The sequence below is a fragment of the Stegostoma tigrinum genome, chromosome 10 (assembly GCF_030684315.1).
Source record: "Stegostoma tigrinum isolate sSteTig4 chromosome 10, sSteTig4.hap1, whole genome shotgun sequence".
NCBI classification, from domain to species: domain Eukaryota; kingdom Metazoa; phylum Chordata; class Chondrichthyes; order Orectolobiformes; family Stegostomatidae; genus Stegostoma; species Stegostoma tigrinum.
The window spans coordinates 65,773,508-65,799,209 of NC_081363.1; positions in this window are offsets into that span (position 1 = coordinate 65,773,508).

Genomic DNA, 25,702 nt, shown 5'->3' on the forward strand with positions numbered 1-25,702 from the left:
GCTAAATAACAGGATGTCAGGTTGCAGGAGGTGCAAAATTGTGGCTTTTGACCAATTTAACTTCCTTGCCTCATTAGACATGGAGAGTAAATGCTGTCCTTGCTCATGATGCCTACATCTGATGGAAGATTTAAAGGAAATCACTTTCTGTGAGATTCCTGCATAGCTGAGCCTGATATTTTGAATATAAATACTAAACCAGACTAGGTTCTAGAAGTGAATTTATAGTGGCTAAGAGAACTAATCTTATGGTTGGATGAATTTTGTAGTTCTCAGCAAGGCCACTGGATGAAGCGCAGGGCTTGAAATTAAAAGGAACTAATTGCTCTCGGCACAGAAGCAAAAGGTCTTATAACCTCATTTCTGGAGAACTAAATTTAGATCAACAGCAGGCATTAGAAATACTGTGACATACATACTTTGTAGAAGTGTCGAATATATCCACACATTAGCTATTATTGACCATTCCAGCAAATTAATCCTGGCAATTGTGTTTATCTCACAACCATAATATCTAAGCTTGAGATATAATGAAGGTTTAAACACAAGAAAAAGGGGAAAAAAATCTACAGACCTCAGTCTATTTCCACCTACACTACCCCAATCAAATGACATAACATGTCTTAAGATTGTGAAATGAATCTGAACAGCCACCAAACAATCTATAAAACAGATCTTCCTGCTGACCTCAGTTACACTGAGACAAGTATCATAGGTATAAGAAAAATGATGAGGTACAAATAAATTTCCATAATTCTCCTTTAAGCAATATGTACCTAGAATATTATGCTACATGCCGCAGAACCTAAGGTCAAGCTTCACAGGATTGTTGAAATATAACGGACCATTCTGATATTTTTGCATTTTATCTTCATCATTTGATAGCATTGTAGCTTGTTTTAAATTTCTTTTCAGCATTGCGATGCTCAAAATTTGGATATCAAAATGCATAACAAATTAACTACAATAGTTAAATTGCTTGATTAATTGGTTGAGGATGTCAGCCATTCTTTCCAACGCTTTATGATAATTTCAAAACCAGGCAATGGAAAGCATTAAGATACTTCAAAATAAAGGAGCGTTTCATCCTGGAAATGATGAATTTGACACATAATGTAACTGCAATAATAAGCTGATCTTCTGCACCAAAGGACTGTCACTCAAACAAAAAACTCGCGCCTCCTTCACCTCCCCTCTTTATAGCATATGGCAGTCAGGTTTCATCTGTTCCTTTTTGCTCTTTACAGTGAGGTAATCTAAAGTCACAAGGAACGACACTTGATATCTGTTTGCACTACTGCAGATAATGACTTACCAATTAATTTCAAAAATAGCTAATTTGAGAAGAAAAGTAGAAATGATAAAGTTTGCAACTTTGGGACAACACAAAGAGCACATTATTTTCATTATAGTTTGTCTGAACAACAGCAAAATAAAAAAAACAGAAGGTGCTGGAAAAACTCAGCAGGTCTGGCAGCACATGGGAATAAAAATCAGAGTTAATGTTTCAGGTCCAATGACTGTTCTGAGGAGAGGTCACCAGACCCAAAATGTTAACTCTGATTTTTCTTCCCATGTGCTGCCAGACCTGCTGAGTTTTTCCAGCACCTTCTGTTTTTGTTCCTGATTTACAACATCCGCAGTTCTTTCAGTTTTTATTTAAAAGAAAGAAATCTGAAGCTTCCTGACATAACCCCTGTTCAATTTTCCTCTTCTCAGTAAAAATTTAGACCATGTCAAGATAAAGACCCATGCATGGGGGCACAAGTGAGCACAATAAAACCATGATGCTAATTGTAGAGGATAGCCACATTTTCCATATCTGTTGGTCAGATTTATCAAGTGTCAACTGATCTTCCTTTCTATAATGAGTAAGATCCCTAAAAAAGATCCCACTGAGCATGATCCCTAAAGAAGGTTAGGATGACTTGTTTTCCTAACTCACATGTTGAATCTGGTGCAAGCATTTTTTGTGACAGTGTGAGTGCACTCAGAGGTCTGTGTGCTATCTGCTACAATGCTGATAAAAAAAATCGTGTGGAGGTGCCTGTGTTGGACTGGGGTAGACAAGGTCAGAAATCACACCACACAAGGTTGTATCCCAACAGGTTTATCTCACAACACAAGCTTTCGGAGCCTCACTCCTTCAGGTGCTAGTGAGAGAGATAGTATCAGACATAGAATTTTCAGTACAAGATCAAAGTTTCATACCACTGATGAAGCTGTATGAAACAAACCTAAGATGACATTAAATCTTTAATCAGTTTGAAGGTTTTAATTGATTAATATGTATGTATAAATGCCCAAATTCCTTTCAAATCACAGTCCTGAGCCAAGCTTGATATCCAGGAGGATGGCCTCAACCTGGATCTTGCGTTCAAGTCACACTACAGGTGACCTCACTACACTCTACACTCTGTCACATGCACACATGCATGCATGCGCACGCAAACACACACACAAACACACACAGACACAGACACAGACACACACAGACACACACACAGACACACACACACACACACACACACACACACACACACACACACACACACACACACACACACGTGAATGTATAGGGTAAATTCATATTTGCAGATACGTTTTATTTTGTTCAAAAAACACACAATTTATAGACTGTCAGTTGATGTGGTGTTTTATAGATTCCTACTTTAGAAATAAAACCAGCCTGACTCCAAACCAAAACTCAGATTCTAAACAAGACCTCACATTTAACATGTATTGTCTGACCTAAAATGCCACCTCTTCTTTATTTTGATAAAACTTAGTTCTCTCAGGACAGTGACTTGAAAGGTATTCAGGAATTTACATGTCCGTATTAATCAATTAAAACCTTCTAACTCATTAAAGATTTAACAGCATCTTAGGTTTGTTCAATACATCTTCATCAGTGGTGTGAATCTTTGATCTTTTACTTATAAATTCCATGCCTGATACTACCTCTCTCACTAACACCTGAAGAAGGAGTGAGATTCCGAAAGTTTGTGTTTTTGAATAAGCCTGTGGCCTATAACCTGGCGTCATGTGAATTCTGACCTTGATTAAAAAAAATGGACTTTTGATTTTCAAATCCTTTCATCTAATTTTAATACCCAGCACTACCATGGACTTAAATGGTTTTGAAAAGGAAAAGTACCGGATTAAAATGGCCACAACTATCAGCTAATCACATAGTTGAGCTAAACTTTGTGCCACCACCATGGAAAAAAAACAAAATTATCTTTACCAAAATCAGCAGTTTATCAAAAGACACTGTGTAGAATTAGCTCCGCTTTAGCGAGGTGTGGGCATTGGCAAGAAATTTGGGAAAAAATCTGTGAAAATAGAAAAATTTGAATCTTGTCATTGAGAAATATTTTTCTGATTTCAAATGATGACTTCAGAATCTCACTATTGAGCAGCAATTGCATTATTTCTGTGCATTTGCATCTTGTGGTTAGCCCAACTTGCCTTATGTATATGTCTCAATCATTTTCTTCCCTGAGAAACTAGCAGGCACCAATTCTGGCCATGTAATTTAGAGCAGGTACCTGGCAGCTTCAGCTTGTCAATTGGCTGTCCCATCATCTTCCAACTGTGTCTTCACCAAAACGTCCCTGCATACTCCTTGACCACCATCCTCCTTGTGTCTTCATCCACACATCAGCAACAGCAAACGTCGAGCCTCATCTCCTCATCATACTTCATCATCAGGAAAATTCTGACGGGAATGTATCCATTCAGCCAAGTGGGAAGAAGGTCTCACCTGTTATTTTTGATTTACACCAACAGGATAAACGTGGAAAAAATGAAGTCAGAAATTGGAAAAACTATCTTTATTTATTTGTGAGCTGCTTTTGGCTGGGGTGATGGATATGTGACTGGAGCCAGTTAGAAGGAAGTGCTCATTCAGTCTCTCAGAAAGAAAAGTGCCCTTTGACTGAGTTGATTAAAAAGCAACTTCAGGACACCAAGATAAAAAAAAGACTAAATTACTTGCTGTCTCTGAGGGTATAAGACACCAGTTAAGCAATCGTGGTCTCAGATTAAAACCATTATGCCTCAAGGACAATTTAAGAACTTTAAACTCCATATTGCTTTTGTATTGGTCACCATCCCTTTTCAACTTTGTACCCGTGGATGTTTGATGTGGCATCTTTCATTATTTTTCTCAGTCTTATGAGATAATAAAATTGCTCTTTCACTCAAGAAAACCTTTTAATTGGCTCCTTATTGTTAACTATATTTTAATTGGAAAGAGTTATACCCTTGCGCTAAAAAGAACATAAATTCTTGTTGCAGCCAACTGAGGAAGTTGAAAGGAAGGAAGCCAATTTATTTCTCCTCACCGGGTAATAACATATTTCAGGGAGTTTGCAGAACAAGTGGATTCTGGAAGTACTCTCTTGCCCCCAACTCAGATGGCAAAAATCATACAATTAGGAAAAAGAGCATGACTAATTAGATGCAGTGATAGTTACAATTTTGATTTTAAAAATCTCTAACTTCAAGGCATATTTTTATCCGATTCAAATCATTGCTTGTCCTCACAAACAATTGTATTACTAAGGAAGTTTACATGTTCCAGTTCATTAACCTGCATAGAGGTGTTTGAGAAGAACGGTTTATATGCATGCAGCAAAATTGAGAACTATTGTCCAACTATTGATCTTATTCAACACTGTTTTACAAAAAGCAAAGTTGAAAGTGTTTCAGGGCTCCCTAAAGAGCTAGTGGTTAAATATATCAAATGATGTGGTGCTGAGCCATAAACAACAGGAAGACCTGTGGTTCACTCTCTGTTCTGTACTGAGTTAGTTGGTCTCAGTTGGGCTGATTTTGGAACTGTTATAATTGGCTCCAGCATCTCTGGGCTCTGAAAGAGTGTATTAGTTAGGTTTCTGATTCCTGATCATTGTGTAATGATATTATTGCAAAGTGCATGCTTATGGATGTCAGAGAAGGATGAGGTTTGAGCTACCTCATACGTTTACTGTTTCCTGATTATATTCCAACTCTAATAGCCAAATGACCATATGACCATGAATAGAATTATTTAGACCTGTGGAAATTAGTCAATCAAAATGATACCTTTACACTGTGCGCATTCTTTCGAAGTTATATATTTAATATTTGTATTTCAAAAGGAGGGAAATAGATTTTCAAACAGCTTTTCCTCATCATTCAATTCTTTTAGGCTGAGGCTTTAATCCCAGTCTTTTTCAACTTGGGTCACAGACTGCAAAAAGAAGCTAATAGTTTCAACCCAAAAAGCTATATATCTAGAAATGTGATTGGAAACCTTGCCATATGGAAAGCTGTTACAAGCTATTTGACATTACCTTGAATTTCCTTTCCATCAATGTAGATAGAAAATGAACAAGTATTTGTGTAAGGATGACCCTTATTGGATCACCTGGCTAAGCTTTGGTTAAAAGCATTTAGTATGTGAAAATGTAACCTCCATTGTGTAAGTGAGAAATTTAATTGTTTTATTATTAAAGAGAAATGCTGATTATTATGGGTTTTACAGAGAGCTATTTAAGCTTAGATCCTTAAGTTGAGCTATGGATAAGAATTGTATGCAGCTGATATTCAGCTCTTAAAATTGAGCCTGGAATTGTTCTTCAGTTTTGAAAAGTAAAGAACTATTTTAGCCTTAAAATAAGCTCCAAACTTTTTAGCATGAAAGATCAAGGTTACTTTTCCCTCAAGAAATAAGTAAAATTATAACTCCGACAGATCGCTAAATTAATCTCTTATTTGTGTAGGTAGTGAGCTTTTGTTGTTAATATAAGGCAAAGCAAAATCTTACTGCTGCATTGCTTTTCCCAGTCAGACTTAAAAAAAATTCATGTAATACAAAGGTGGGTTCTGAATGGAGAAAAACTAAAGTAGCTATTTATGTACAATTTTGCAATAAGATTTTTTTGTCAATTTTTTGCCCCAGAACATTTGCTGCTTGTGTCCTCTCTATATCCTTCTCTATTTATATTTTAACAGTAGACATTTTGACTGCAGTGTGCCTGAATATCAGTGCATAATCTTTTGAACATTTTGTTTTTAATATTCGGTAGTAGTTAATTATTAAAACTAGGTATTTGAATTATAAATATACTAGTTATGCAGTAGTAGGAAAAGCAGCCACATAGCCTCAGGCAAAATTCTTCCAGTATCCATTATCCTCCTGCCTTCATTATGCTGCCTCCTATCTTTATGTCTATTCTAAAAACACAGAGACATTCTTTCAAACCAACCTCCCCATCCCCCATCCATCCCCCCTACCCACCCAAAACCACAAACCCTCCCCACTATGTATGGAGGCCATTTCCTTGAAGTGGAATGTCATACTGTCCTAAATATAATAAATTGCTGTCTTCAAGGCATTTCTGCATCTAAAGTACTCCCCCAGAAACCTGCCTGGTCCTTTTGAATCTGCTGGGCTGGATGTCAGAAATCATACTGTAAAAAGCAATATACAAGGGATTATTAACATTGTCAGGAATGAGCCAACTAGGAAAAATACAGCAACAAGGGAAGAAAATGCTGTTGATGTAGCAGAAACAAGGAGCAGTAAGCGAAAAGTAACCTGAACCTAGCCTGCTTTATCATACTTCCATCTCCAATCTAAAGAGGCAGTAAAAAAGATTGTAGAAAACATGTCAGGTGGTAAAAGATCCAGCAACGATAAATTCACTCGCTTAAGTAGCCCACACCTTGTATTGATTTCACACTGTAATTTTTGGAAATCAAGATAAGAGTTTTGCAAATGCCATATATTGTGGATATGGACAACTATTACCTAATCAAACCATGTCAGTGCACTATACCATATAAATCTTTTGAAGATTTCTATCACTCTCCTGCACACTGAAGTTCTTCAAACTATATCTATGGTAACTTGACTGAGATTGCACAATTCTCCATTGCTCAACATTTTCATTCTGTTGAAAAGCTGTTGAAAGATTTAAATAGACCACAAGAGTATATGAAAGATATCACAGTTTCCAAGTGGCAGTGCATTGTAAATTTCTTTGAAATGTGCTTTGCAAATCATTACATTGTTTGCAAGGGCCATATGATATTAGACATAGATTCTTGAAAATGTGCCATTATGCAGTTTCTTGAAAGTGATGCAAAAACCACTTCTATGCTAGTTATGCAATGTTTTATAATGTGACGCTTTCATGGAAATTGCACTGAGTGAAAGTGCCTTCCACACTTAGCATTGTATTTTTTTTACTCTCCTTTTTGCCTTCATTATGTGAAAATCAACGAAACATCTCTGTCCTTGATTGGGGCTAAATTAGGCACTGTCATAGCTATTTTATAAATGCTAGCTAATACTTGAAAGTAGGAGATGTGTGGGGATACTTCCAATGGGAAGAATGCTGTGCATGATCCTGACAAAGAGGTTTACATGCGTGCACATATGAGACAGAGGACTTGGAGTGGGCAGATTAAGACACCAGGCACAGATTTGATACAGTATTGCCATTTTTGAGTTTTACACTTCAGCTAATGTCCTGTCTTAACCTCACTTAGCTGAACACAGTATTAAACAGAATGAATGAGCCTTATCATTGCTACTTAAGGGATCGTGAACTACTTATGGGTTAATAGCTGGGCTATTGCTTCATGTTGCTGGTGCAGTTATATGCATTTCTGGAGTTTCCAATTTTTGGCTGATATTAGCATACTTTACAGGGATTGGTCTGACTCTACTGATATGTTTTTCCGCTCATTTTAAAGCATGCAGTGAAATGCATTGTTTCCAGTCATAGGTGACATTTGGAAAATAAGCATGATCAATAAAATGAAGAACAAAACGGAAAATTTTGCTTGACCAATCTCTTTGAAAGTTTTTGAGAAAATAATAGATGGAGTAGAAAATGCATTAGATGGAATACTCCGGATTTTTCAGAAGACTTTTGACATTGTGTCCCCCAAATAGACTGTGAATAAGGTCAGAGAACATGAGTGAGGACAGACAGAATAGATTAATATCTGGCTTCAAGACAGAAAGACAGAGTTTGAAAGGGTAGTTGTTCAGAGTGCCAGAAGGGTTGTGTGTGGGGTTCCACAGGAATGATGGTGGGACTACCATCATTCACAATTCGTATGTATAGTATGAACCTTGGAATTAAAGGCACAATTTCTAATTTTTCAGATAGCACAAAATTGTGCTGGATAGGGAATAGTCAATACTGAGAAGGCATGCAACAAAATTACAGCAGCACTAATAAACTTTCAGAATGGGCAAATAACTGGCAAATGAAGTTCAACAGAAATAACTGTAACATCCTATATACTACAGGATGTCATTTACTACTTGGAAGGTGAGAACATATGTCGATAAAGAATCATGGTGTAAAAATACTTTAGTCAATAAAAGTTGCATCATAGTTTAGTAAGGCCATTGAAGAAATGGAAACCAAACACTAAATTGTATATTAAAAAGGGTAGGACTGAAAAGTAGGGAAGTTATACTAAAACTGTGTCAAACTTTGGTTGGACCAAACGTAAGTATTATGTGCAGTTTCAATCATTATATTGTAAAAATGATACAGAGAGACTGGCGAGGGTAGAGAGGCTTCAAAGAATAATACTGGAAATGTTTGAGTATAAATATCAGGAAAGGATTAAAAGACTGGGAACAGAATTTTATAGGGTGACATAAGGTTTGGTGAGATTTGTTGCAGAATTAGATGACAAGTCTGGCAAAGCCCGTTTCGATGGTGGGAGCAACTCATTCCATCTTTTATGCTTTTACAAGCAGCATGGAGAGTTTCTCACTAGGTAGCGACAAATTGCTAATTAAGGGAGATTATTGTTTATTGAATGCCTTGTTGATGGTTCAACTTGCCTCACAAATGTTTAGCATTCTATCTTATCAAACAAGCTCAAAGTTGAGAGAATTCAACATGGGAACTGGGCAGATGATAATTATGAACAGGAGAAACAGGGCAGGATATGATAATGCAAGGATATGAAGGGGGTTAAGAGCAAGGGGTATTTTTCCATGACCAGGAGCATCCTGGCTTCAAATTTGTTGGTGATGGTGAGGGTGAATGACGACTCCTGGCATGGGGTCACCACATATACCAGGGGCTGGGTGGGAAAGATGTGCAGGTGCAGGCTCATGTCGATGGGGAGCTGAGGAAGTACGAAGTCTTGGGTATACAGAAGTGGTTACCAGGAAGAGGATTTGAATGATAGGGGCTTTAATGACAAGTTCACGTGGAGGCTACAAGCCACTGGCTGAGGAGCGTGTATGTCACCTTCCATCAAGAGTGCGTAAGAAAATGACACCAACCACATTCTGAATGGGCAGTTAGGTGACTTGACCATGAGGAAGGATGCTGCAGGATCTACCGCTGTTAGGGCTTCTAAAGGGAAAGAACATTGCATACAAATCCAGCACCAGATATGACACAGACCTGCAAGTTTCCCATTCCCTAGCCACACTATAACATTCTCCCCTCTGTGTTGCAGCTCCGAGCCACAGATAATGCTGGACAACTCATTGACAGCTACACCTTTGGACACAGAAAGTGTAAAATGAAAGGATGTTGTAGAAATTGGGCCGAAGGTGTCAACACGAGCCAATGACATGTATATAGCTTGTTCTTCTTACTTCCAGGTGATGGGCCAGGCTCTCAGCACAGATCTCCATCTATGGAATTCCTCTGTTGCCATGAAACAATGTCTGATACTGTTGCCAAGACACCCGGGCTTGTTGCCAAGAGGAGACAGACTAATAACCAAGCATAAGATTAATTCATTGAAATGTATCCAAAAGTGCAAAATCATTTACAATACGTTGCCACCAAAATGCCCTCAAAAGTCTTCTTTTCCCTCTCTCTCCCACTATGTTTTAGTGCTGCATCTGGGGCGGAGGGACTCTGTTTGGCAGGGGGACCTGTTGGCACTGGTTGTTTGGCTTAGTGATCCCAGTGGCACTTGTATCTGGATGAACTACATGTTCCAAGGATCTTCTTGGCAGCATTTCTTTCTGATAGGGTGTGAAACTTCAGACTTTTGTGGGAGGCAGTCGGAGATAACATCCAGTCACATCTGGAGTGAAACCAGACTTGTGAGGGACCTACACCCACCTCCAACCTTGTGCCTCCTGGCATTGTCCTGTCTGCTCATGAGGAAGGGACATCTACAGTGCTTGCCAGTGGCTGAGGTGATGGAGTGCAGCTATGTATGGCTCTCCAGCAAACCCTGTAGGTGCTGGACCTTTCCGTGGAGGCACTCAGATGGTCGTATGACTCGCTGCACCAATGCAGCTTCTATGCAATAAGTATCACCTCAACTGCTGCTCCTGTTCCTTTCTGCGCATATGGATAAATTCCCTGATCGTTGGCACTAAAGGGTTCTATCCTGCCTGAGCCTGAGCATGTGCCAGACATCAGAGTGCCAGTGATGTGGGTTATTACCTCTCCAAAAAGGCCTGTCACAACTCAGACTTAACCAAGAAAAAAAAATCAAATGTTCAACCCTGGGTTTCCTCTCTCTTAAAAAAAAGGCTGAGTGGTGATCGAACAGAGATCTTTATAATTTGTTATAAAATGAAGTTTCTAAGTTTGTTTGTTTTGTTACTGTATGCAACTTAAGGGAAACAAGGATTAGTGAAGAGGGTTTAAGATGAGATGGTGTAGGGCTGGATGAACACTGCAGGCCAAGCAGCATCAGAGGAGCTGGAAAGCTGATGTTTCGGGTCTGGGCCCTTCTTCAGAAAATGGCAGAAGGGCCCAGACCCGAAATGTCAGCCTTCTTGCTCCTCTGATGCTGCTTGGCCTGCCGTGTTTATCCAGCTCTACAACTTGTTATCTCAGATTCTTCACCATCAGCAGTTCCTACTATCTCTGTAGTGAAGAGGGTCATGTGATTTACTCTGAATCTTACTGCTAACAACGCTTGGTGGCTTGGTTGCTATAGAGACAGTAAGGTCCAGATGGAGTTACTGAGATGAAGGTCCATGATATTTACACCTTTAAACAATGACCAGAGCAACCATGCTGACTGGATAGACGTTTTGTCTCCAAGGGCAGAATCTCATAGGGGCCCGAACGATGTGGGATCTGGTGAGATTTGAGGCAGCATTGCATATGATATCTAGCAAGGCCTCACTCAGCAACATGGAGCCCACTCCATCTTTTGTGCATCTACTGAATGGCATGGTGAGAGTTTCACTAGGCAACAGCAAGTTGCTAAATAAAGGAGCTTATCACTTGTTAAACACCATATATTGCCACAATCCACTTCATTAAAATTCAGCTTCAAAACTCACCAAATGCACCAAGCATACTAGGCAGTGAGAATTCTTGACATGGAAGTCAGAGCAGGTATCTGGCCGCTTACTCCATAGAATCTTCTTACATGCATCAACATCTCATGATATGCTATATGTGTACTGGCCACACAGACCCCACATCTAGGGACATTGGCATCCAACATGTACCAGTCTCTAAGAATCCTCATGGCACATCTGATGTGAGGCTTCTGCACTTCAAAACTACACCTTATGGTGTACTTGAAACTATCATTGTAATGCTACAACAAGGACACTGTGCTCAGGAATGCCCACCGGCACACCCTCTATTATTCAATCGAAATTAGATTGGCAAATACAAGAATACACGTTTAATGAACGGTAGATTTAAAGTAATACTGGAATTATATAAAGATAGTGGGAGTTGCTCATGCTGGAGAATCTGAGATAACAAAGTTTAGAGCTGGATGACTGCAGCAGACCAAGCAGCATCAGAGGAGCAGGAATGCTGACGTTTCGGGTCTGGACCCTTCTTCAGAAATGCGGGACGGGAAGGGGATTCTGAAATAAATAGAGAGAGAGGGGGAAGCGGATAGAAGATGGATAAAGGAGCAGATAGGTGGAGAGGAGACAGACAGGTAAAGAGGTGGGGATGAAACCAGTAAAGGTGAGTGTGGGTGGGGAGTTTTGGTGGGGATAGGTCAGTCTAGGAAGGACGGACAGGCCAAGAAGGCAGGATGAGGCTGGTAGGTCCACTCCTTCCACCTCAATCCCCACCGTCACCTTCTACCTACCAGCCTCATCATGCCTCTTTGGCCTGTCCATCCTCCCTGGACTGATCTATCCCCACCCTAACTCCCCATCCACATTCAACTTTACTGGCTCTATCCCCACCTCTTTGACCTGGCCGTCACCTCTGCACCTCTGCTCCTTTACCCATCTTCCATTCGACACCTCCACTCTCTCTATTTATTTCAGAATCCCCTTCCCCTCCCCCATTTCTGAAGAAGGGTCCAGATCCAAAACATCAGCTTTCCTGCTCCTCTGATGTGTTCATCCAAATCTACACTGTGTTATATCACTTGAAAACATTGATTTGATTTGATTTGTTATTGTCACATGTACCTTGTTACAGTAAAGAGTTTTGTTTTGAGAGTAGAACAGGCAGATCGTACCATACAAAATGTACAAGGGTAATAGAGCACGGTGAGGAATACAATGATATGGCTGCGGAGAAGATGCACAAAAACCAAGGTCAGCATTAAATTTGAAGTTCAGAGGCCCACTCAGAAGTCTACATATTAGTAGAAAGCTATGAATATGCAGCTTTAAAATTATAATTCCTGGCAGAGTGAATTATTGAATTCATGAGGAAACTTTGTCAGATTTCAGACAGGCCAAGGAAGATTTAACTTTGGAAAAAGCTATTCAATTTGTCCTTGAACCAGAAAGACACAGAGCAGAGAAGCAAAATGCTACCTCAGAGTCTATTAGCTTTGTAATGTATAAATACTTTTAAGAGAAACATCACAACCCTATTCAGAGAACAAGTCAAATACCTGATGGAAGAAACCAGTGTTAGCATTGCAGGACAACAAGGGTTCACAGGTATTGGCAATGTTCAGGCATCACTGAAGAATGTAGTTTTAAGTAAATATTCTGACAGAGCAGCTGTATTCCAGGAAAGAAATTTGGAAGGTGAAGGGCCTCCAAGATTATATAATTGACTATCAACTATGTTGACAAGGAAAGATGTCCTCCATGAAAAATATCTGAAAGATTAAAGATCCTCTAGCAGAGAAATGATCAGGCTCAACAGAACTCTTCAAGGACCTACTTTTTTCTAGTCTAAAGAGGATATTTTCTGAGAAAAGTTTGAAATATCTAGCTACCTGCCTTTATGAGGTCAAAGACTTGGGAGGGAGAGATAGCAGATGTAATATGACTATATAGATGATTGTATAATAGGTGAACTAAGTGGAAAGAAACCATGTGGAGAGATGTTGGATAAAGTAAAGACTTTGAATTAATCAACGTTCATGTTATATTGGATCCATCCATTCAATCTATGTTATTCACTTTCTGTGATTGGGGGCAGGGGCTAAATTATGTTATTCTGGCCATGTGTGAGATGAGTCAAGTTTTTTGAAGGGATAATGCCATGAGTCCTAGTGGGATTTACCATCATATTTTACCAAATTTAATTTGTTAACTATTTACCCTACCCTAGGACATCCCTCTCATGTGATTCTAGCTCCATTTTACCATGTGTGTTGCCAAGATAACATGCCACTTCATGGATACCCATTAAAAGACTGGCAGACCTTATACTTGTGCAATTTCTAAAAGCTCATTAAGGACCCAGACAAGAACTGTCTGACTGGAACTACTGGCACAAGTCCTAACATGTGCCCCAAAACATTCTGATGGGGAAAATTTGCACACAATTTTGCTGGCAGGGGCCTCGAGATCCTACTGAATGGGATGGTGGAGACATATGACTCCCGTTCCCAAGGGCCATCGCTGGAGGCCATGAGACTAGACCAAGTCGGCCTGGTCTGAGGTTACCACCTAGATTAGCGCGGTCTCAGCAATCCAGAGGAACGTCCAACATTGTAGTAAGAAGGACAACAAACTTCTCTACTCCAGGAGGAGAAGTACCACCATTTTTTCTCTGATACCTCACATTTATTCTCTCTCTGCTACTGTGCCCAACCCTGAACAAGGTTCACGATCTGCCACACTCACCATTACCTGTGACATCTTTTTCTTACCCGATGCCACTAGCTGTAATCAGTGACACATTCACTTGGTATGCTCTTTGCACTGTCTCCTCATTCACTTGGAACACCTCATCACCAAAAGTGACATCTGAGCCTCTAATTTTATTGCCTATAATACTACAATAATTTTAGCATGTATGTGCACGTCACAGAAAAACGTCTAGAATGGACAAAAAGGTTAGTAGTTTATCAAGTAAAATTTATTTCGTTGGCTGTGAAACTTCTATCTGTTTCTTCATTTGCATTTCAAACTCCTGTTCAGACAGATCCAAGGGAGATGGAAGAAGGATTGATTGAATGTAAAGTCAACTGCAGATCAGATATGAGGAGGACAAATTATTGGCTTTGCGGATTGCAGAATTATAAACACAAATTGCTCACTCGGTTCTCACCTGCCACATCGCTGTTCTGATTCCAATATTGGTCACAAGGCTTCCTGCTCTGACCTGACATTTATTATTTTCCATATAAAGACTTTTCTGATGATCGTGGTGTGCATATTGTCAGTACTGTGGAAGAATGTCAGCACCAGAGGAGATGATGGCTGAATGTTGAAGAACAGACTGAGAACATCATGGATCATCCAAATCTCAACCTGAATTCTCTGAATTTACAAGGCACCTCGAAACACAAGGTTATCAAGAAATGGTCATTCAGTGCTTCAAAATCAGCAGTCACAGAAAAGTTCACGCACAAAGTAAACCATTGTGCATTCTCAACCGTAAGCAAAGGCAAACCAAGAAAGTAACACTGCATTAACACAATGTGGAGCTGGAGGAATACAGCAGGCCAGGCTGCATCAGAGGAGCAGGAAAGTCAATGTTTCGGGTCAGAACGCATTTTTGAAGAAGGGTCTCAAACTGAAACATCAACATTCCTGCTCCTCTGATGCTGCCTGGCCTGTTGTGCTCTTTCAGCTCCATACTGTGTTATCTCTGATTTCAGCATGGGCAGTCCTTACTATCTCTAAGCAGCACTGGGTTGTATTTTACAGCTCCCTGTTGGTGTATTTAAAGATGGGGGGTGCAGGTGCTTGTAAACTAGGTAGTCTTCCTACATTCCCTTCTAAATAGCTCTCCCCATCAACCCCATTGGCTTTCAGCATGTCCACATTCCCTAACCCATCTATTTAAATTTTCATTTCCCCACTACCTAGTATCCCCAACTCCAGACATATAGAGTCAGTGTGCCAGATATGGTAGTCCATTGTCTTACCATTGAAGCTAGGGTTTGACTGACTTTCAATGACTGACCCTACCTAATGATATGGCATTATCAATGATCCATAGTCTGCCCCATTATAAATTGAGTTTCCCTTCCACAAATGTTAGCATTCCAGCAAGCTGCTTTCAATGTCTACAATGAAATTCCTCAGCTTCTCTCTGGTAGAAATAGCCCCAGATAACACCTCCCTCCTACCTTGACTTTTACTGGACAGATCCCAGGACTGACTGTGACCCTCTCCTTTGATCAACTTAGACGGACAGTGCCAAGGATGAATGACCAGACTTCTGACTGATTTCTGTGCAGCTTGTGAATTGACTACGCAGATTGGTAGCACTGGGAACCCCCAAGGCTGACCATGCCCTAATCCTGGATGGCAGAGGTATGGATGCACGGACTGTGACTACTGCAACAGGCCAACTGACTGTCTTCAAGCTCCTGGACTTACATCAGAGCCCGCCCTTGACTCATTGTGCTGGTATCTACTGACTGAAAGATGTCTCCCTTTACTTGACTGTGGACTGCTCCCCTTACATTACCATTTCTTCTAGCCCATGGCCCCGGTGTGTGATTAAAGTAGCACAGTGACGTACAGCAACATGCCCATTACTGGTGAGTATGAACAACTACCTGGCTCTGTGTCCACACTGAAAGTTGAGTCAGGATAGAAGTACTATAAGTCTTTAAGCTACAGCTAAAGGGGTAAATCTTAAAGTGGCAAGACAGGGATAAGAGCATCAAATGTGCACAAATTGTATGAATGTTAAGGGAGTGAGCAAGCAGCCCTGAGATGCAGCCTGGTCAAATCCATGAGATGGGTACCTACCCCACTGTGTAAGATGTCCTGGCAGCATTGCAGTTAAAAGTTGCCACAAACTTCAAAATGCAGCATTGGCATGCAGCAGCTTACAATAGTTGGATTGGAGATGTACTATGATAATGTAGTGAGGCTGGTACATGAAAGATGTCAATGTCTGTAGACAGGGCCTATGTGCGGTTGCTGCGCATACAGCATGACCTGAGAAGTTGGTGACTGGTCTCCAAGTTGGAGATCCAGAGGAGCAAGTGGCAAGCTGAAGTCATCAGGGAACCATTTTGATTCCATATCTGGAATTGTCTTCCTGGCAGGTGGTAGAATGACAAACTGCATCTAAATGAGGCGGGATTAATAATGAAATGTGAATGCATGATAACTCATAAAGTTAGGCTGCTCACTATCACTAGTGAGAATTGGCATTCAAAGCTTGGTTGGAAAATGACATTTTTTTCTTTCAGCATTAAGAAGCTCCTGCCTGGCCAACTGACATGATTTTCCTGCTCTTTTCACTATTGTCCACATCATTCAGAGGCTGGGAAGATTTTTCCTTAGATGTCACCCATATACAAAATATCATGCATCCATCTTTCTCATCCACTTAAAACATTGGTTTGATGAATGAGTCACACCTTCATTAGTATAGATTTGAAAAACTGAAATATTAAACTTTTCCATTAAGCATTAGTTTTCTAATTATGGAATGATCAACAGTAATGAATATCAAATTGATTTTGTAACCTTCAGTGTTCCTAGATTTGTCCACTGGAGTTTATTTACCAAAATTAAAACTGAACTCAGTTCAGAAGGAGAAGAAATATGACACTCAGTAATTTTTTACCATTCACCTCTGTTCTTCTGAATGTTAGACCGCTTTAATTATTATACCATCATATTTTCTGGCGGCTAGAGCCATGGTAATAAAGGAAGGAAATTGTTTGGATAAAAAGATTTATGTCAATCAATACCTCTCCGAACTACTCTCCTCCAATGTAGTGGCAATATAAATTCAACCAAATTATGCACTTGTTGAAAATAAAGAACCATATTTTAAAATCCTGTCTCGACATTTGTGTACTTTATTTTGGATTAACTTATTGGAAGCTAGGATGAAGTTTTGCTCAATAAAGTCTTATAAATGAGATTTCACTCAAAACCTCAGCAAAGCCATTTTCAAGCTTCAGAATCTAGGAAATCTCAGGGAGTTAAGGAATATGGATAGCAGCTGGAAAATGAACATAAAAACCTAAGACATAGGAGAAGGAGTAGTCAATTCAGCCCCTTGAGCCTGCTCTGCCATTTAGTGTAATTGTGGCTAATCACATCTAGGCTTAAACTCCACTTTCCTGCCCACTCCTTCAATTCATTGCTAAAAGTCTATCTGTTGCCTTCTTAAATGTACTCAATGTTACAGCATTCAATGTACTCCTGGCTAGTAAATCCCACAAATACACAACCCTTTGAATAAAGTAATTTCTCCTCATTTCTGTTTTAAACATGCTACCTCTTATCCTAAAACTAAAGACATCTCATTCTAGGTTGTCTGACAAGAGGAAGCAACCTCTCTACATCTAAATTTGTCAACCTCCTTCAGCATCTTATATATTTCAACAAGACCCTGCCTTATTCTTCTAAACTCTGTAGAGTCTATGCATAACTCGCTCAATCTCTCTCTTCTAAGACAAAGCCCTTACCCCTGGAGGCAATGAAACAAATCTCCTGTTGAGAAAGAACATCAGCCATCATCAAATTAAATGGCAGAGCAGATATAAAGGGTCATAAGGTCTATTCCTGCTCTGATTTTGTAATATTGATCTTCACCCAGCGTATAGCAAGGATAGTTGCTAAAAAATGGCACTACAATCTGGATTTCCAGTTAAGTTCTCTGGATGTCAATCATGATGGTTTTAAGCTATTGTTGCATTCTCATTGTAGCAGATCACTGGCAGGCATCAGTGACCTTCTCAGGACATAGCAAGAACTGCAGATGCTGGAGTCAGAGACAACACAGTGTGGCAGTGGAGGAACACAGCAGGCCAGGCAGTATCAGAGGAGCAGTAAAGTTAACGTTTTGGTTCGGGACTCTTCTTTAGAAATGGGGAGGGGGAAGGGAGCTGGTAAATAAATAGAGAGAGAAGGGTGGGACTGGGGAAAGGCAGGTTGGATGGTGATAGGTTGATGCAGGTGGGAGTGGTGGAGAGGATAGTTAGGGAAGAAGATGGACAGGTTATGTCAGGTCAAGGAGGCAGGGCTGAGAGGGAGGTTTGGACATTGGATGAGGCTGGCAGATGTTTGAAGATTTTTAAGCTGGTGAAATCTGTGTTAAGGCCATCAGGGTGTAAGCTCCCAAGGTGGAGTATGAGTTGTTGCTCCTCTAGTTTGCAGGTGGCATCAGTGTGGCACTGAGGAGGCCCAGGATGAACTTGTCACTCAGGGAATCGGAGGGGAATTAAAATGGTTGGGGACTGGAAAATGGTGTCATTCATCATGTACAGAATGCAGAATGCTCCATGAAACAGCCCCCAAGTCTGTGCTTGGTCTCACCGAAATAGAGCAGGCCTAATCAGGAGCAATGGATACAGTAGACCAAGTTGGAAGATATACAGGTGAACCCCTGTCAGACATGAAAAACTTGCTTTGGGCCTTGGATGGAGGTGAGGGGGGCAAGTTTAGGGGCGGTTGTAGCACTTCCTATGGTAGCAGGGAAAGGTGGGGAGGTGTAGGGTCTAACACCTTTATACTTTCATTTATTAAATTTTGTTTTCAGTGGCAAAGGAAAGAATTAATATTTTTTAATAACTGGTCACTAAATCACACAACTAAACAAGCAATTTACAATCATTGCCTACCAGGGACTGTGTAACAGTAAGAAAAGCGAAGGAAAGGCAGAGAAAGAGAGATGGGTTAAATCAAAATGGTGTTGGAGTGGAGATAATGTATTCCAGGCCCGACAATGCCCACCTCTGGTGATAACTTTTAAAGTTATGATTTTGATGGAGGCCAGCGGTCAGTACTCCAAGATGACTGAAGACAGCACGAGGGAGAGAGTTTGAGTGTCCTTGGCACAGCTGAGCGAAGGCCGTGGAAGGGAGGATGAATGAGTAGGTCCCCCGGGTTGCGTAGAGTGAGGACTGCAGAAGGGATTGACGGAGGGAAAGAAGCTGGGTTTCTGGTAGAGATAATGTAGCATAAGGGAGAAAGGGTCTGTCAGAAAGGTTGGAGCAAAGGTGGCTCATGGCAACAAGGATGTCCTGGGGACAAGAAGGGAAACTGTTCAGTGGAGGCTGGAAGAGTATTTCAGGGCCAAGGGAGCAACCACTAATCATGTCAGTCATGATGCAGTCCTTTTGTTGGGTGGATGTGAGGTATTCAGGGTGGTGATTGTAAGAGATGGGCACGTCTAAATAGCAGTGGTGCTAATTTCCAGGTCCATGTCCTTGGATTTTAAATTGGCAATTGGGAGCCAGAGGGTACACTGACAGGGAGAAGGGTGTTAGATCCCTTAGAGTGGAAGTGTTAGGGCCATTGGCGATTACTATATGGTCTCATTGGGATTGAAAAGTGAGGCAGAATTGGCATAACGAGGGCTATGGCTTCATTGGCAGGTTTGGGCTCTGCAGTCATGTCAACATAACTAGTAGCTGGGTCCACAGCATTGGTGAAGATTGCATGGTTATGGGGGAGGAATGTGAAACATGGGTGAAAGAAGAAGGGGAGGGCCTTGGTGGCTGATAGTGGGAAGATGGAAAGTGTTGGAGCCCTAAATAATGCTGACATGTACTATTTTCTATTTTGGATTGCATGTTGCACTTTGATAAATATTCATGACCAAGAAGTGGAGGAAGCTGTTTCCAGATGGATGGAGTTAAGGCTTCAAATTGTTTCCCCAATAAAGGATGATCCAATCAATCTTGAAAACCGGGAGAATGAGGCTCAGCTGAGCTCTGCGCCTCAAGGTCCATATCTAAGAAACTAACATCACTCCAACACTCCTGGGCTGCATTACACAGAGATCCCACCAAAGTCTGCAACAAGAGTATATCATGGACTGACTGGCATTGTGCAATGTCTGATAACTGGACATGGAGGAAGTGAGAAATCTGCTCCCATTAAGAGCAGTTGGTGATGGCAACATTTTCCTAGAATACAGCCTCTCATTTCCCTGATAGATGATGGTGGCAGACAAGGAAGTAGACCACATATCTATGATTACAAAAGCAAGACAAGCACGTAGTGGGTAGAGGTGGCTGAATGGAACTCAGCATTATGTGAGGAAGGATGCTTAGACATGTTATAATAACATGGTCAATGGGCAAAATCACCAGGTACATTCATACAAGGACCTATACTCTGTGGCTGCAAAGTATGGTATTCACTTTAGTAGGCACACAGGGGAGCACAGAACCAGAAGCAAGGATTAGCTCAAAGTATCAGATTTGGAGAGAAACCTCAAAGAATATGATAGCTAGAATGAATTATGCAATGTATTAGCCGATCGTATGAACCCAACACTAAAATGGCACAGAGAACACTACTGGCCTTGTGGCCATTTGCAGCTGAGAAAGAACCAGCACAGAAGGCTCTCAGAACAGTGGCAGCAATATCCACAGCCTCCAGAGATGCCAGATGTGGGCAACCAGGCAAACAGTGATGATGAGCATTGACCCAAACATACAGAAGCACAGCATCAATGTTCAATTAACAAAGGGGCATTGCAGAAGGCTGCCTCTTACACATGCCAGCTGTTGAATGAGAATCTGTGATTGCAAAAGACAGGGAGGAAATCCCATGCTGACTGCCTTGAAGGTCATTGTGGCCCAGAATTTGTTTTTGACAGCAGCTTGTTTTTTAGATCGCCACTAGGTATCATTTTGTGGGATACCATAGTCAATGACCACAGGAATTTGTGAGGCAGCCATGCTGTGATCACAGGATTCCACATTTACAAGGGACTATAGAGCACATAAATGTTGCTGTTAGAGCTCGCTGGGATCTGCCAGCTGTCTTCTTCAATGAAAAAAGGTTTCTACTTCATTAGTGTACAGTTATTTGTGATCACAGTAGCCAAATCCTTCAGGTTTATGCATGTTATTTGGGAAGCTCTCATAATGCCTCCATTATGGAGCACTTGAAAATGACAGAAGCTTTAATGTACTACATCAGTTGCAAGGTTGGCTGTTGGGAGATAAATCATACTTCTTGAAAAGTTGACTGATGACACAATTGAGGAGTCTGGAGAGTACTGTCGAGATTCCTCACCTAACCTTTCATTTTGCAGGAGCTGGGAGAGTTTTAGTTGCGATGTTGTTAAACATGGAGGCCAGCACAGCCAAGAACACTGTTGTCCTGTGATGATGCTATGGCTTTAAGAGGTATATTTTGTGATGGTTTCTTTTAAGAGAGAGATTGAATGAGAGGTATTAAGCAGCCTGTGGTAGCTAACAGCTTGTGAGCTTTGGGTTTTTTTAAAAGTTGGAACAATAGAAGCATCCTGGATGGGTGTGGCCAGCTCTCACAGACCAGGATTTCTAGTATATTTTTAAGATCTTAGATTTAGCAGAAGCTGCTGGAGTCTTAAAGAAGTAGAAGTTTTTTTTTCCCCCTTTTGGTTACAGCTAGAAGCTAGGGTTTCTCTTTTTACTACAGGTGTTGCATGTGAGAAAATCTGATTTCTGAATTTGCCTTTTTCCTAATGGGTGTGTTTACAGGATGTTTCTATATGAGAATTAGTAAATTTATAATAGTTACTATATCTATTATTTGGTTAAGTTTTCCAATACAGTTAAATTATTCAAAGTTTTGTTTTGTATTTTAACTGTAGTGTTTAAATAAATTGTGTCTTGCTTAACGTATAGTTTGACCAATCAAATTGCATCTGCAACACAACTCTTTACATTTGTCTTTGAAATTAGAAAAACTTAGGTTCCAGTCTACCTTCTTAAAATACTTTGAGGGCTCTGGTCTCATCCATAACAATTAAAATGTGCACAAATTCCAGCAGGACTCATACAGACATCAAAGTAGGAAATATTTATAGTTATCTTCTATCTCGACTCAGTAGAGCCAATATCATTGCAGCACTGCTACTGCCCCAGCGTGAACCTGAACCTCTTGTAGTTTGCATGGTTTCTCAGAACAACAGTGCCCCTTCCACTCTGCATTTGAACCTAATTTCTACGTGCCTGTTACAAGAGGAAAAGTTAGTCAGTTGGATTCAGCCAAATAGGAAAATATGATCTCAAATGGTATGCATTTGTTAAAGCAAAACACAGGCATAGATTACATCCTTACAAACATAAAAATAAATTTACATTAAAATTTAAACAGTACACTGTTGTACAGTGTAAAACAAAATAACCATTGTTGTCTTAGGAGTGAACATTACTGATGATTTTTTTAACAATTAGCTCTTAAATAAATAGTTTTTCTGGAATTACCCATATCATGAAAAAAAAACAAGCCCTCTTTTTCCTACTTGAGGGACTGTGACTGTTAATTCTCTTTGGCTTGATATTCCCTACTGCATGTCTGTCTGTGTTCAGCTTTGTATGATTGTCTTCAAACATTATCTATCAGTGCCCCTAGCCAACACTAATCTCTAAGATGATAGGAAATGTAGTTTTCCATCAGGATTTACTGCAAAGCATGCTGGCAGTTGCTCCCTTGACAATAAGGAAATAACTGAATGGCATGATATGTAGCCATGCCAACCAAAAGAGTTTCAACTATAACTTTTGACTTCTGATGAGTTAGTCAATCACAGCCAGGAAGACAGTGAAGAGACTAGATAAGGGGAGGAGGTGGTGGCAGCATTGTGGTGATGTTACTGAGCTAGTAATCCAGAACACAAGGCTCATGTTTAAGGAAACATGGATTCAAATCCTGTCATGGCTGTTGCTGAAATTTGAATTAAAAAAAATGAGATTTGGATCAAATTGGAAGGTTGCACTTCACAAACTCAGTTGTAATGTCAGCTTGTCCGCCGGAAGAAGGGTTCTTGTGTTGCAATGGTAGTGTCCCTGCCCCCAAGCTAGCAGGCCCAGAATCAAATCCCACTTGCTCCAGAGGCTGAATAGTTTGATTAGAAAATATCTGCCATGAGGAATTTAGGATCCCTTGTGGTGCAATATTAGTACCCCAATCTCTGGGCCAGGAGGCATGGGTCCAATTCTCATTTGCTGCAGAAGTGTCGCAACATCTCTGAACAAGCCTATTAAAAACATTTACAGCTTAGCCATGCCAACCATTGTGATGTTGTGTCCCCCTGTCAAAATGGTAGTGACCACTAATGACTTCTCACCCATAGTAATCTAAATCCTTCAGTGCACTATTGTTTCCCATCCTTATTTGTTGAGTTGCCTTCTTCATAATTATTGCCCCCGTTAAATCCTAGCATGCTCCATTTTTTATAACTGACTCTGCCAAAATACCCACCAGAGCATTGGGCTCTGATAGTCCACTTCATATTCAGTGGATAGACACTGAGGACAGACTGTGGATCCCCGATGGGCTTGGAAGGACAACCCTGGCTGACGTTGAGTAGATGACTGACTGGTCTCAGCATAGCTCTCCAGCTGACTTGCTACTAATCCTTGACATGTTGTGAAAGACCTGCAGGGCTACCCATAGCCCACTGTAGCAACTTTAATGATCAGGAACCCTTGACTGACCAAGGCATGGACTGAGATAGGAGGCCTCCATTGACTGACTGTGGCAGGACCTTCTGATTGACGACAGTCCCCCTTAACTCAACTGAGGGCCACTCCTCTTAGGCTTTGAATTACAGCCATTTGGATGAAACACATAGTGTATTTGTCCCATATGTTCCTGGCACATGCAGATGTGACATTGACATAACACAGTACCATAAAACAACATGTCCACCCTCTTAACTGATCACAGCTGACATCCAGTAAAGCTGCCTGGCTTTATGTTTGTGTGAAACAGCAAGGCAGGACAGAAAGTACTATAAGCCTTTAAGATCTGAATGAGGCGACAACGTGCAAAAAGGCAAGCAGGGCATGGTGGAAATGCTGTGAGCAAAAGAAAACACAAAGTAACTAACAGTCCAATTAAAGCACTCTGAGATATGTCGTGCAGCAATGCACAAGTTGGGTTGCCTGACCCTTTGCGCAGACCCTGGCACAGCAGTCCAACAAAAGGTATTGGTGCATTCCAAAGATCAGCATTGAAATGTACAGCTTTATTCTAAGTGAGCTCGAGATTTGGCCATGAGGATGTGCACTATTGATGATGATCTAACCCCCTGTGGACAGGGGTTGCAGGTTGTTGCTGCCCTGATGAAGATATTTACTACATTGCGGCCACGTGTGAAGTGCTAGATGACTGGGGGATAGCTAATGTGGTTCCTTTGTTTATAAAGAGCAGCAGGGATGGGTCAGGTAATCACAGAGCAGTTAGTCTGATGTCAGTGCTAGGGAAATTATTAGAAAAAAAGTTCAGAGGTGCAGGATTAAGTAACACTTAGACAGGCAGGGATTGATCAGGGGTAGCCAGCAGAGATTTGTTAGAGGGAGATCCTGGGTGTTTTGAAAAGGTGGCTACATATATTGAGGATAGTACAGTTGATGTGTTCTATTTGGACTTCAGCAAGGCCTTTGACAAGTTCCCACGTGGAAGGTTAGTTCAAAAGGTAAGAGCACATGGGAGCTAAGAACACCCTAGGGACTAACCATTCATCATGGGAGCCAAGGTATGTCGGCAAAGTGGATCCAAAATTGGCTTGCAACTAGGAGGCAAAGAGTAATGTTGAAGGGATAACAAGGTGTAGAGCTGAATGAACACAGCAGGCCAAGCAGCATCAGAGGGGCAGGAAAGCTGAAGTTTTGGGTCTAGACCCTTCTTCAGAAAATGTGAAGGGATAGTTTTGTTGTTGGAAGCCTGTGACCAGTAGTGTAACAGAGGGTTTGGTGCTGGGATCCTTGCCGTTTGTTAGGTACACTAACAACTTAGACGTGAATGTAGAAGATATAGCTAGTAAGTTTGCAAATGACATGAGAATTGGTAGTGCTGTTGATAGTTCAGGAGGTCTAATAAGTGAAGGATATACATGATGAATGGTTGGTCCCTCGGGTGTTCTTATAAACAAAGAGACTTTGGTGTTCAAGTCCATAGATCCCTTAAGGTTTCAGTATTGTTAGACAGAACAGTGAAGAAGGCATACAGATTGCTTGCCTTCATTAGCTGGGGTGCAGAATATAGGAACAAGAGAGTATTATTACAACTTTATAATACATTGGTTAGGTCACAGATGGAATACTGTGAGCAGTTCTGGTTGCCACACTATTGGAAAGATGTGATTGCACTGGAGAGGGCACAAAGGAGTTTCAGCTGGATATTACCTGGGATGAAAAGTCTCAGTTATGAAGAGAGACTGAATAGGTTGTATTTATTTTTCTTGGAATGGAGGAGCCTGACAGGGAATCTGATTATGAGAGGCAGAAATAGAGTGGATCATGAGAATCTTTTCCCCACGGCAGACATATCTAAGATCAAAGGACACAAATTAAAGATGAGGAGCAAATGGTTTAGAGGAGATCCGAGAAAAATAAATCACCCTGAGGGTGGTCGAAATATGGA